Source organism: Triticum aestivum, chromosome 2B (genome assembly GCF_018294505.1).
Source record: "Triticum aestivum cultivar Chinese Spring chromosome 2B, IWGSC CS RefSeq v2.1, whole genome shotgun sequence".
NCBI classification, from domain to species: domain Eukaryota; kingdom Viridiplantae; phylum Streptophyta; class Magnoliopsida; order Poales; family Poaceae; genus Triticum; species Triticum aestivum.
This window is the reverse complement of record NC_057798.1, coordinates 35,756,436-35,770,593: the sequence shown is the minus strand read 5'-3', so window position 1 is coordinate 35,770,593 and position 14,158 is coordinate 35,756,436.

Below are 14,158 nucleotides of genomic sequence, written 5' to 3'. Positions count from 1 at the left end.
TCCTTTGGAAGCTTCTTCTTCAATATTTTCAGTAGCTTCTCAAATCCTTTGTCTGGCACAGCATTCTCTGCCTTCCACTGCAGCAATTCCAGTACGGTACCGAGCTTTGTGTTGCCATCTTCGCAATTGGGGTACAACCCTTTTTTGTGATCCTCTAACATGCGATCGAACTTCAGCTTCTCCTTTTGACTTTCGCATTGCGTCCTTGCATCGACAATGACCCGGCGGAGATCATCATCATCGGGCACATCGTCTGGTTCCTCTTGATCTTCAGCAGCTTCGCCCGTTGCAGCATCATCGTGCACATCGTCTGGTTCCTCTTGATGTTCAGTAGCATCACCGTATTCAGGGGGCACATAGTTGTCATCGTACTCTTCTTCTTCGCCGTCTTCCATCATAACCCCTATTTCTCCGTGCCTCGTCCAAACATTATAGTGTGGCATGAAACCCTTGTAAAGCAGGTGGGTGTGAAGGATTTTCCGGTCAGAGTAAGACTTCGTATTCCCACATATAGGGCATGGACAACACATAAAACCATTCTGCTTGTTTGCCTCAGCCACTTCGAGAAAATCATGCACGCCCTTAATGTACTCGGAGGTGTGTCTGTTACCGTACATCCATTGCCGGTTCATCTGCGTGCATTATATATAATTAAGTGTGTCAAAAATCATTACAGAACATCATGAATAGATAACTAAGTGACCAAATTAATAGAAGTTCATCATCACATTAAAACCAAAGTACATACATAGTTCTCATCTTCAAGCGAAAATCATTACAGAACAACATAAAGCTCTGCAGAGCATCTAAATTAATTAAACCATACATTGAAACTATGTAAAACATTTCAATGCGAAAACAAATGCGATCATAATCGCAACCAAGGTAACAACTGATCCAACGGCATAATGATACCAAGCCTCGGTATGAATGGCATATTTTCTAATCTTTCTAATCTTCAAGCGCATTGCATCCATCTTGATCTTGTGATCATCGACGACATCCGCAACATGCAACTCCAATATCATCTTCTCCTCCTCAATTTTTCTTATTTTTTCCTTCAAGAAATTGTTTTCTTCTTCAACTAAATTTAACCTCTCGACAATAGGGTCGGTTGGAATTTCCGGTTCAACAACCTCCTAGATAAATAAAATCTATGTCACGTTGGTCGGCATAATTTTCATAAACAATAAATGAACCAATAGTTATGAAAAGATAATATATACCACATCCGAATCATAGACAGGACGAGGGCCGACGGGGGCGGATACCAAAACCATCGCACTATATAAGATGCAATAATAAAAGTAAGAAAATAATACAAGTATCTATCTAAACATACAAGTAAGAATATTTTTCCTTTCAGAAAGAAGATAAGAACAAGAGGCTCACCACGGTGGTGCCGGCGATGAGATCGGCGCGGGTGATCGACGGCGGTGAAGACGGGTACGGGGCGTGACGGACCGCTAAACCTAGACAAATATTGAGGAAAATGGAGCTTGGAGGTCGAGCTTGGAGAGGAGAAAGATTAAGTAGTGTGGCTCGGGCATTCCATCGAACACCTTGTGTGCATAGGAGGTGAGCTAGAGCACCACCAAGCCCTCTCCCCCTCGGCTGCCAGAAAAAACAGAGCAGTGTGCTCTGCTCTTACGCGAGGGGGTATATATAGGCACCTCATTGGTCCCGGTTGGTGGCATGAACCGGGACTAAAGGGCAGCCTTTGGTCCCGGTTCGTGGCACCAACCGGGACCAATGGTGGTGGGCCTGGAGTGAGGCCCATTGGTCCCGGTTCGTCCTACCAACCGGGACCAAAAGGTCCAGACGAACCGGGACCAATGGCCCACGTGGCCCGGCCGGCCCCCGGGGCTCACGAACCGGGTCCAATGCCACCATTGGTCCCGGTTCTGGATTGAACCGGGACTAATGGGCTGACCCGGCCTGGACCAATGCCCCCTTTTCTACTAGTGATGGTCCGTGGATCGTCCAGAAATTTTTTGACAGTTCGTGGAAATAATATCATCTCGAGAGTGAGTGATCGTATTGATCCTTCCAGGAGGGATTGGGACAAGCGGCTAGTACTGTTGTCTATCCCACTCCCTCTACATGAGACGGAGGACTTTGTGGCATGGAATCCGTCAAGACACGGAATTTTTCCAGTAAGGCCGGGCTATTGCGCTGAGTGGGAATTCTAGTATGGGCAGAAAATCCAGCCATGTAGCAAGTCATCTACCCCTAAAAATAACTGGGAATCGCTATGGAATCCACAATGCCCAGCAAAAATCAAGATGTTTATTTGGAGAGCATTGCAAAGCACAATCCCATGTTGCGCCATACTCGCAGAAAAACATATGAAGGTTAAAACAGGTTGCCCAGCTTGCAATAGAGGACCTGAGAGTATTATGCATATACTCTTCCAATGCAAGAAAGCTGTTGAAGTTTGGCAATTGTTGGGATTATATGACATTATCAAAAAAGCTTGTCGTGTGAGTAGGTTTGGTGAAGTAGTGCTTGAGCATCTTTTGTGTTTTCAGGACTCGGACATCCATGTGCATGGGTTGCCTAGTATTTGTGGTTCGAACGGAGGAAACTAACACACGGTGAGAAAACACAAACTGCACCCCAAATTCAATTGGGAGTAAGGGGACTAGCAGCGAACTTTGTTATAGCATGTAAGCCCAAAGAGAAGATGAGAGTGATGGCTTGGTCTAAGCCACGGTCGGGATATATGAAACTTAATGTAGACGTTGGGTTTGATCATGACAATCTGTGTGGTACGGTTGGTGCAATTCTCCGAGATGATAATGGCAAATTTATAGCTGCAGCAAACGAATGACTGAATTTTTGCTATGACTCATTTTCTGCTGAAGCAACGGCAGTGATATTTGGGTTAAACTTAGCACAGACAGTGGGATGTAGCACAGACAGTGGGATGTAGCAAGATATTTGGGTTAAACTTAGCACGAATGAAGAAGTTGTTATTGCTTTGAAGGAAGGCTTCTCCAGCTCAGTGGCAAGTGCTATATTTGATGACTCTTATTACAAGTCGCTAGACTTTAGTCACGTTTTTTTTGATTCATGTATTAGAGATAATAATCAGGTAGCCCATGAATTGGCCAAGTTGGCCGAGTTCTCTCCTCCTAATATCTGGATGGATTCACCTCCGTATGAGATTATACCTTTTTTTTGTAAATGATGCAATTGTGATTGAATAAATGATGCATATGCACTAGTACGCGGCTATAACACAGACTACTATGCACGTAATTGGCAAAACAATCATGCACTAGTACTAGTATACGTACATCGTACATGCACATGCAAAGCACTACAACTAATATACGTAGATAGTGCATGCGTGTGCGCATGGGTCAATTCCATCGAGTCTGTATCCACAAGCAAAGGCTGCTGCATATACAGGCAGCAAGCTAGCCAGCCAGCGCACATGCCGCTACTGACTATGAGCGTCAGGCGGCCAGCGTGCGCATGCACTCTTCGGCCTTCACGAGGCCAAAGACCTCTTTGGTCTTCACGCACCCTTACCGTCCGGTCCCAAACAAAACCGAAAAGGGCTATTCGGCCTAAGCGAGACCAAAGAGTACCTCTTCGGCCTAAACAAGTCCGACGGGATCATATAGTTGTAATACATGAATTACGCCATATATTATTTAAATTTATTCTAAGAAAAGATAGCATTTTAAGAAAAAATAAATCAAATTCGATTCAACTAAAGTAGGAGAAGCAGGAATCCGCCAACCACCTTTATGCAAAACAAGTTGCATGTCAATTGGTGGAACCGGTCTCATGAACGTGGTCATGTAAGGTTGGTCTGGGCCGCTTCATCCAATAATACCGCCCAATCAAAATAATACATTGGTTATAAGCAGTATGATGATCACCCCCACAACTCATCGTGTTCTACTCGTGCATATCATCTACGCATAAACCTGACGCATGATGCCACTGTTGAGGAACATAGCATGCAATTTCAAAATATTCCTATGCTCACGCAAAATCTATCCAGAAGATGCATAGCAACGAGGTGCGAGACTTTATCTACGTACCCTCATAGACAATAACCAGAAGCGTTTCACAACACAGTTGATGTAGTCGAACTTTGTTCACGATCCACCGATCGAGTACCGAACGTACGACACCTCCGAGTTCTGCACACGTTCAGCTCGGTGGCGTCCCTCGCCTTCTTGATCCAGCAAGACGTCGAGGTAGTAGATGAGTTCCGTCAGCATGCCGGCGTGGTGACGGTGATGGTGAAGTGATCTCTAAAGGGCTTCGCCTAAGCACTACGAAAAAATGACCGGGGGAGTAAACTGTGCAGGTGCTCCCACGTATATATATATAGGTGGGGGGGGGGGAGGTCGCAGTAGCGAGGAGGGCGCCTCAAGTAGGCCCAATCCTACTTGGGGTTCCTTCCCAATTCGCCCTCCTACCATATTTATCGGAGGGGGAAGGAAAGAGGGGAAACAGGGTAGGAAGGGGGAATCCTATTCCCTTTCTTTCCTTTCCTCCTTCCCCTTTCCTTCTCCACCCTAGCCGTCCCATATGGGGGCGCACCAGCCCCTTGTGGCTGGTGCGTTTCCCCTCCTGGCCCATAAGGCCCATATCTTTTGCCGGGGGTGCCCGGAACCCCTTTCGGTGATCCGATATGTACCCGGTACCTTCTGAAACACTTCGAGTTTGCGAATACCATTGTCCTATTACTACTAGGGAAAACCTTATACACAGAACTTTAGCAGTAGCGCATGTTAAAAAGCACGCTAGTGCTAAGTAGCAAATAATGACAGGAACCCTCCTTGTCCTCGAGCTGCTTCTTGGCACGGCCGAGCTCGTTCTCGGACCGCTCGAGGCTCTTCTACAATGTATCGACCTCCGCAGTTAGTGCGGCAGAGGTCAGCAGCGCAGCCTGCATTCCCATATTGACACATTTATGTTAGACTCCTGCATATATATTTTTAGATCCTCAGCTTGGCTTTTCTTTTCGAACGCCGAACTGAGCATCAGGGGCTACTGTCTATGCGGTAACATTTTATATGTTTTACATACCTCGAAGCTTATTAGCAGGCTGGTACAGGCTTCTGTCAGTTCGCTCTTGGCGGACTGAATCTTCTGAATCACCGCACTCATAATAGTGCGGTGCTCCTCGTCGATGGAGGCGCCGTTAAGCACCTCCAGCAAATTGTCCAGCGTCTCCGGTTGGACGGAGGCCGCCGACGTCGTAAGCACGCCTTTCTTACGAAGGCGCCGCCTGCCGGACTCTGGAACCGTTGTTGGTTCCGGAGCGGCGTCCGGCCCAGGGCCGGACTTAGATCCCTCTGGGATTTTACCCCCTTTGGGCCTGGAGTCTGGGAGGTTGCCTTGTGGCACTTCCAGGACCACCTCCTCCTGGTTTAGCCCCTTTTGGGACTCCACCTCAGCGTCCTCTGTAGGAAGGTGGGAGGAGGCCATCGGAAGTGAAGCGCTATTCACATCCGACGAGTCCAGGGAGCCGCTCGACGAATCGCCGAGCTGAGCCCGGGGCGGACTGCATAATTGAATTCGGTGTCAGAAGGTACCATACATCAGAGGAGCGCCATAAGTTATTCTGGTATCCGGATACTTACGATTTTGCCAGGGGCTTGACCCTGGAAGGCCATTCCTGCCCGCCGTCTTCAGCATCGGAGGCGTAGTCCGGCAGAAGGGTCCTCCCCTTCTTGGACCCTCTGGCCTCCCCAGTTGGGGCGGCCTTCCTCTTCTTTCCTCCCCTAACTGGATGGGGAGAGGCTTCTTCTTCTTCTTCTTCCTCCTCCTCGTCCTTAGAGGCGAAGGGTGCTTCGGGGTTGTCGGGCGATGAATCCGACACCACCAGGCGCCGAGAACTCTTTAGAGTCCCCGTGGCCTTCTTCTTGGCCTTCTTATCCGGCACCACGTGAGGTGCCAGAACCAGCAGCTTCGCCAAGCGTGCGTCTGCTGGGCCTTCGGGAAAAGTGGCCGGACAATCAAACTGTCTGGATGTCCTTTTCCAGTTCTGTCAAAGGAACAAGAGTTTAGATCCTACATAGAGTCAAACTATCAAATTCGATTGTCCCGTAAAGGACTAAAAGCAAGCTTACTTCGGAGGCTTGGCGCTTGGCGCAGAAACCGCGATCCTCGGTGATGGGAGGGGAGACCTCGGAGCTCTTGAAAAGGACCTTCCAGGCGTCCTAGTGGTTTGTTTCGAAGAGCCGGGACAGAGTCTGGTGCTGGGCCAGGTCTAACTCCCACAAGTTGAAGTCCCGTCGTTGACACGGGAGGATCCGGCGGAAGAGCATGACCTAGACTACGTTGACAAGCTTAACCTTCTTGGTCACCAGGTCTCGGACGCAGGTTTGGAGTCCGGTCACCTCTTCTGGACTACCCCACAACAGGCCCGTCTCTTTCCAGGATGTGAGCCGTGTGGGGATTCCAGATCGGCATTCGGGGGCTGCTGCCCATTCAGGGTCACGCGGCTCAGTGATATAGAACCACCCCAATTGCCACCCTTTGATGGTTTCCACGAAGGCGCCCTCAAGCCATGTGACATTGGCTATCTTGCCCACCATGGCGCCTCCGCACTCTGCTTGTCGGCCGCTCACAACCTTCGGCTTGATGCTAAAGATCTTCAGCCATAGGCCAAAGTGAGGTTGGATGCGGAGGAAGGCCTCGCACACGACGATAAACGCCGAGATGTTAAGGATGAAGTTCGGGGCCAGATCGTGGAAGTCTAGGCCGTAGTAGAACATGAGCCCCCAGACGAATGGGTGAAGAGGAAAGCCCAGTCCGCGGAGGAAATGGGGAAGGAACACGACCCTCTCATGGGGCCCGGGGGTGGGGATGAGTTGCCCCTTGTCTGGAAGCCGGTGCGCGATGCCGACAGACAAGTATCCGGCCTTCCTTAGTTTTTTGATTTGCCCCTTCGTGATGGAGGAGGCCATCCATCTACCTCCCGCTCCGGACATGATTGGACAAGGTTGAGGTGGGAAGTGCGGACTTGTGCGCTGGAGCTCGAGTGCGCAGGAATGGATAAGCAAGGGAGGAAGAAGGCGTAAATGGAAAGGGTGGATCCTTATCCCCTTATATGGGTGGCCGAGACTATGAGCCCCCACCAGTCCAATAAAACTCGCTTATCTCCCAAGCGCCGCGGTTAATGGCACGGTTGGGTTACCCACGCCCGTATTGATGAGAATCCCGGGATAAGGGGACACGATCTCTGCATTGACAAGACGTGCCAAGGAAACCACCTCGCTAAACGCGCTGAGGTGGAACAGTAAAACGATTCGAATAAAGGCCTGGCCGTGGCGTGATGTCACACTGCGGAATACGTCAGCAGATTAGATTTGTGCAGATATTATTCTCTCTACGGTGGCATGTGGAACTTATTTTGCAGAGCCAGACACTATCCTTGTGTTCAACATCTCCTATGGAGTATTTGGAGGAGGAACCCGCCTTGCAATGCCGAAGACGATTTGTGCGCCGAACTCGTCGTCATTGAAGCCTGGTTCAGGGGCTACTGAGGGAGTCCTGGATTAGGGGGTGTCCGTAAGGCCGGACTATGACCTTTGGCCGGACTCCCGGACTATGAAGATACAAGATTGAAGACTTCGCCCCGTGTCCGGATAGGACTTTCCTTGGCGTGGAAGGCAAGCTTGGCGATTTGATATGAAGATCTCCTCCCATTGTAACCGACTCTATGTAACCCTAGCCCTCTCCGGTGTCTATATAAACCGGAGAGTTTTAGTCCATAGGACGAACAACAATCATACCATATGCTAGCTTCTAGGGTTTAGCCTCTCTGATCTCGTGGTAGATCAACTCTTGTACTACCCATATCATCAATATTAATCAAGCAGGAGTAGGGTTTTACCTCCATCGAGAGGGCCCAAACCTGGGTAAAAACATCGTGTCCCTTGTCTCCTGTTACCATCCGCCTAGACGCACAGTTCGGAACCCCTACCCGAGATCCGCCGGTTTTGACACCGACAAACCCCGTTGAATCTCTTTCCTCCAGAGTTTTATCTCCACTCTGATTGGCTACTGCCATACTCTCTTATGATTAGCTGCCTTTCTATCTTCTGATTAAATTATCCCTGATACAATCTGTGTCATGTACTGCCTTGAGCTGCTTTGTGGCATAGCCTGCTCTCCACTCAAGATCTTCTGCTTTGATCGGTGACTTGATTACATGCAACCCATGCAATGGTAGTAAACAAATTGAAAAACACAAGGAGCAGTGCGTGAACGTAACAACAGGTGTACGACTGAAAAGGGCAACACCATCGTAGAGCAGCGGAGCTCACAGCCATACGTAAAACTTGGTGGTGGTGGTCATGAGTGGCAACTAGTAGCAGCATCCAGCGGCAGGGTGCAGTTCGTCCATGTTTTTGATGGTTGACCTTATCATCAACGGTGGGCTCATCAATTCTAACAAAGTGTAGCCTCAATCTGATTCTCCACTGCCACATTGGAATGTCTGGCGATGGCCAGCATGACTGCATGCTGGGTGATCGATCAATGATGTGGTTAATTCAATCATAAACTAGAGAAAAACAAATGCAAAGCAAATCAGTGAGAAGAGGAACATGATCTAGATGAGAAACAATTTATAACATGATAAGATCGATGGGCGAGCGCAAAGATTCCATGCCCCAACTTCCTTGCTCCAATTTGGGGAGAGATGCCAATCTGCTTTCGATGTGGGGAGTAAGTAAGACATGAGAGAGGTACAGAGTTTTAGTGAGGGAGAGACCTGAGAGATTGAGAGATAGACCATGATTGATAGGGAAATGGAGATATGAGTTTGAGAGAGTGAGAGATGCGTAGAAAATTGAGCGATGAAGAGATATATGAGAGTTTGAAAGAGAGAGATAGGGAGAGAGACGTGAGACAGACCACAATTTCTTCAGGTTATTGTTTTTTACTTCAAGAGGAATAGACATCGATACATATTTGATGGGTATCTTTTTTAGCTTCAATTTCAATTTTCAACGAAGATTAATCTAGGCCGTAATAATTCGGTCCCACCAGATTAACGGCTCGTAAAATCTGATTAACGTGGGAATTTCTGGGAAGTAGAAAATTAGTATATGTATAGAAGGGCGTAGGTTTTGAACCAATGGTCATCTTTCCTTACCATGTTTTCAAGCAAAAAAGTCTCTTTTATCAAATCTTTTATTCTTGGGTTGTGGGTTATCAAGATCAACAGCTGGTTTTACTTCAACATCATTATCTGGTTCTTTATTATTTGTTGAGTACCTCATCATTGTCTTTTTCATTATCAGAAGGTGAGTGTTCATTACCAAATTAAGTTTCAGCATCAGAAATAGAGACTTCATTATCCTTATCAGGAGGTTTTTCTACTTCAGGTTCACTGGAGGTATGCAAAGTCCTATCATTTTTCTTCTTCTTTTTCTTTTTAGAAGGACTAGGTGCATCAGTTTTAACTCTTTGAGAGTCTTGTTCAATTCTTTTTGGGTGTCCCTTAGGATAAAGTGGTTCCCGAGTCATTCTACCTCCTCTAGTCATTACTCTAACAGCAAGATCATTGATATTATTATTCATTTCATCTAATAACTCTCTTTGAGATTTAGCAACTTGTTCTAATTGTGTTTGAACCATAGAGGCATGCTTCCCTACACCTCTAACATCATTTGAGATTCGAAATAACAAGTCACTTAAGCGGGCAATCATATCAGAATTGTATTTCAATTGTCTCATAACATTTGCATTGAAGTGATCTTGCTTTCTAATGTAATTATCAAACTCATAAAGTCATTGACTAGGATTTTTTATTATAAGGAATATCACCTTCATCACACTTTAGTACCTCTACCACCTTAGGTGATGGTGGTGTTTCAAGCCCATGTATTTCTTCGATAGGTGGCAAATTTTTAACATCCTCTGCTTTAATACCTTTTTCCTTCATAGATTTCTTTGCCTCTTGCATATCTTGAGGACTGAGATATAAAATACCACTCTTCTTTGGAGTGGGTTTAAGTGGTGGTTCAGGAAGGATGCAATCATCATAATTTTCAATATGTTATTCAATAATTCTTCAGCTTGTTCAACAGTTTGTTCCCTGAAATCACAACTAGCACAACTATCTAAGAAATCCCTAGAAACATCGGTTAGTCCATTATAGAAGATAGCAAGTATTTCATTTTAATTAAGAGGATGATCAGGCAAAGCATTATGAAATTGGGGAAGCCTCCCCCAAGCTTATGGGAGACTCTCTTCTTCAATTTGCGCAAAGTTAAATATTTCCTATAAGGCACCTTGTTTCTTATGAGCAGGAAAATATTTTTCAGAGAAGTAATAAATCATATACTGGGGACTACACACACAACCAGGAGCAAGAGTATTATATTAAGCCTTAACATCACCCTTTAATGAGAATGGAAATAATTTGAGAATATAATAATAGTGAATCTTCTCGTCATGAGCAAAAAGGGTGGCATTATCATTCAACTTAGTAAGATGTGCCATAATAGTTTCAGTTTCATAACCATGGAAAGGATCAGATTCAACCAAAGTAATTAACTCTGGGTCGACAGAGATTTCGTAATCCTTATCATCAACAAATATAGGTGAAGTATTTTCTTTATACTTGCATAAACAATTGTCACAAATCATCTATATCCTTACAAGAAAGAATATCTTTAGTCGTCTCCTCATCCATAACATAACCTTCTGGTACCTTTGGCAATTCATATCTAGGAGAACTAGGTGTAAAAGGCGTTTCATGATTTTCAGTTTCAAGCTCTTGATCAGTTTGAACAGTCTCATTCTGTCTTACTCTGGCAATTTGTTCATCAAGTAATTCGCCTAGTGGCACATTATTGATACATCTCCAACATATCTATAATTTATGAAGTATTCATGCCATGTTTATAATATTTTTACCTGGTTTTGGTATGATTTGATTAGAACTAACCCGGACTGATGCTGTTTTTCAGCAGAACTACTGTGTTGTTGTTTTTGTATAGAAATAAAAGTTCCCGGGATGCACGGAAAATCAACAGAGGACATTTCTAGAAAATAAAAAAAATACTGGAACAAAAAGCTACCAGAGGGGAGTCCCGAGGCCACCACGAGGGTGGGGGCGCACCCTACCCCCTGGGAGGGTGCTCCTACCTCGTGGACTCCCTGTGGGGCCCCCTGATGTGAAACCAATGCCAACCCCTCCTCTAAACCCAGAAAACCCCTTAATAGGAGAGAGATCGGAAGTTCCGCCACCGCAAGCCTATGTAGCCATGAGAAATCAATCTAGGCCCTCTCTAGCACCCTGCTGGAGGGGGCCATCATCACCAAAGGCCATGGGGGAGGATCTTGGAGGGGCCATCATCGCCATGAAGGACAAGCACCAGAGGCTATGGAGGAAGAAGCATAAGCCGGAGAACCTCTCCTCCTCACTAACGGTGGCACTGGAGTGCCATCGGGAGGGGAATTATCGCCGTGGTGATCGTCTTCATCAACAACACCATCATCATCACCATCCTCATCTCATTTACGCGATCCACTCTCCTGCACCCCTCTGTAATCACCTACTTGAACATGGTGATTTATGCCGCATATTATGATCCAATGATGTGTTGCCATCCTATGATGTTTTGAGTAGATTACCTTTGTCTTTGGGATGATTGATGTTCTAGATTGGTATGAGTTATATGGATTCCCGCTGTAGGGTGTTGCAATACGTTCATGATTCGCTTATAGTGGGTTGCTTGACTGACAGAAGCATAAACCCGAATAAGGGGGTTGTTGCGTATGGGATAAAGGGGACTTGATATGTTAATGATATGGTTAGGTTTTCCCATACTGATCTTTAGTAGTTGTGGATGCTTGCTAGAGTTCCAATCATAAGTGCATATGATCCAAGAAGAGAAAGTATGTTAGCTTATGCCTCTCCCTCATATGAAATGCAATGACGACGACCGATCTTGTTAACAATTCCCTAGGACAACTCTGCACACCGACCCATCATTATTCCACACTCGCTATTTATAATATTTAGTAATATATTCTAACTTTATGATAAAAAAACCTACTTCTATATTTCAGCTCTCCGATATCATGCAAAGTTATCATCTTCACACCCACAACAAAGTTTTATTTCTCGTTTCTAGTTTGAAGCAAACGTTCGGTGTACGTAGAGTCGTATAAGTGGCAGATAGAACTTGAGAGAATATTGATCTTAACTTCAGCTGCTTGTGGGTTCGACACCCCATACTTATCACTTCCACCTTTGGAAATTGCTATGATGATTCCCTGCACTTGGGGATTATCAAGCTCTTTTTTGGCACCGTTGCTGGGGAGCAATAGATGGGGTTGATATTCTCGTGTATGCTTGTTTGTTTACGTCACTAAGTAGATTTTGTTTTCAATTTTGTTTCTGTTTATTTGTGGGTGAAACATACAATTTTTTTGAAAAGAATGAAAATACAAAAAAAATTACTTGCCTCTTATGGCTGAAAAGTTTATCAATAAGAGAAGTGATTGGAAGGTTATGCATTGGAGAAGTGAGGGTCGACTTTGAACACTTGCGTTCATGCTCATGGAAACAATATATAATTTTTCATGGAAGTTTCCTCGAACTAATTATCCCCTTGTATATATCCATTGTATTATACAAATAATGTGCCAAGCTTTGGTTTTAGGATGATTAGAGTGCTTGTTTACGATGTGCAGTGTAAAAACAGAAACTTTGACTTTAGCACGTGAATTTGTATTTTTTACTGGAAAGTCAAACGGGTGAGAAACGTTTTGCACAGTACTGATATACAAGTTTTTCTTAATTTTCGTATTTGTTTTAGAGTCTTTGGATTTACAGAAGTATACGAAATGTCCAGATTACTATAGATTGTCCGGTTTTTGACAGATTCTGTTTTCTATGTGTTGCTCGCTTATTTTGATGAATCTATGGGTAGTATTGGGGGGTATTGTTGCACCCCGGCTCAGACCAACCGGTTTACCATGCATTGCCAGCCCAGAGAACTTGTCTTCTGGCAAAACACAACGTCTTGGTACAGAAAACAACCGCTTTATTGATGCTAGCGGATCAAAGTTTATATTATAACAGGTGGCGAGGCCAAGCGGCACACACAGTGCATACGAACAATATGTACATTATTTAGTGAACATGAAGGGGCCTCAATCATAACAACTACGCGACAGCGGAACAACGTCGTAGCAGTACTCCATAGCACAGGGACACCGATGTGGACATGATCTAGACTCGGACAACACTCCATTCCAACGAGACTTTCTTGAAATATGGCATGACACGCCAGGTCAGTACATTGAATGTACTTGCAAGCTCACAACAAGCATAAACATAATGCCAAACAATATCATGATCGTTAACCAATTATTAACAATGCAATCGTATATGCAACATGCAGTGATCCTGCTCTTATGAGCCAAATCCCACGGACTGGCTTACCAACGGTGATCGCTCTTGGATCACAACCTTACCAACCTCGAGATCTCAACTCAGTTTACCTCATGATCTTTCCGGCGATCACAACCACGACCAACATTTGGTCTCAAACTGTGATTCTTCCGGTGATCACAACCACGACCAACACTTGGTCCCGAACATCAACCGTGCAAAGTTTATCACTTAGTGTGCAAGATTTATTAAATGTTGACCCATGGTGTGACCTACTTTCGAGCGTGTCCCTAACCATGGACTCGGCTATCGATAGAGTAATACACTCTACAGAGGTAGCGCACTGTACGCACACCACGGAACCCATGGCCTCGCACTCCCATTCGGGTGGACCAATGGAATTCCGATGAAACCCCTCCACTACCATGACACTCTCCCGGCCACTCCGACTCACTCCCCATCGGTCTAGTCTTGGGTGGCCCCGTGTCTACCAAAGACACAACGACCACCGTCGTGCCCAAAACATAAACGATCCCACACGGGGACCCGGTACCATAAACTCAGCAACGAGCACACAAGGTTATGTTTGCTTACCGAGACAGGGTACCGCACGGTCATAACCTTCCCTCATTGGAAGCACCGACCAGAGGCATGACAACAGACCGGATAAAGGCCTTCCCATAAAGGCAAATGTGGTTGCACTGGGAAAAACTCGATTCAGTGGCACCATGACCCGGTCAACAATATATTCAAGTTAAGTTA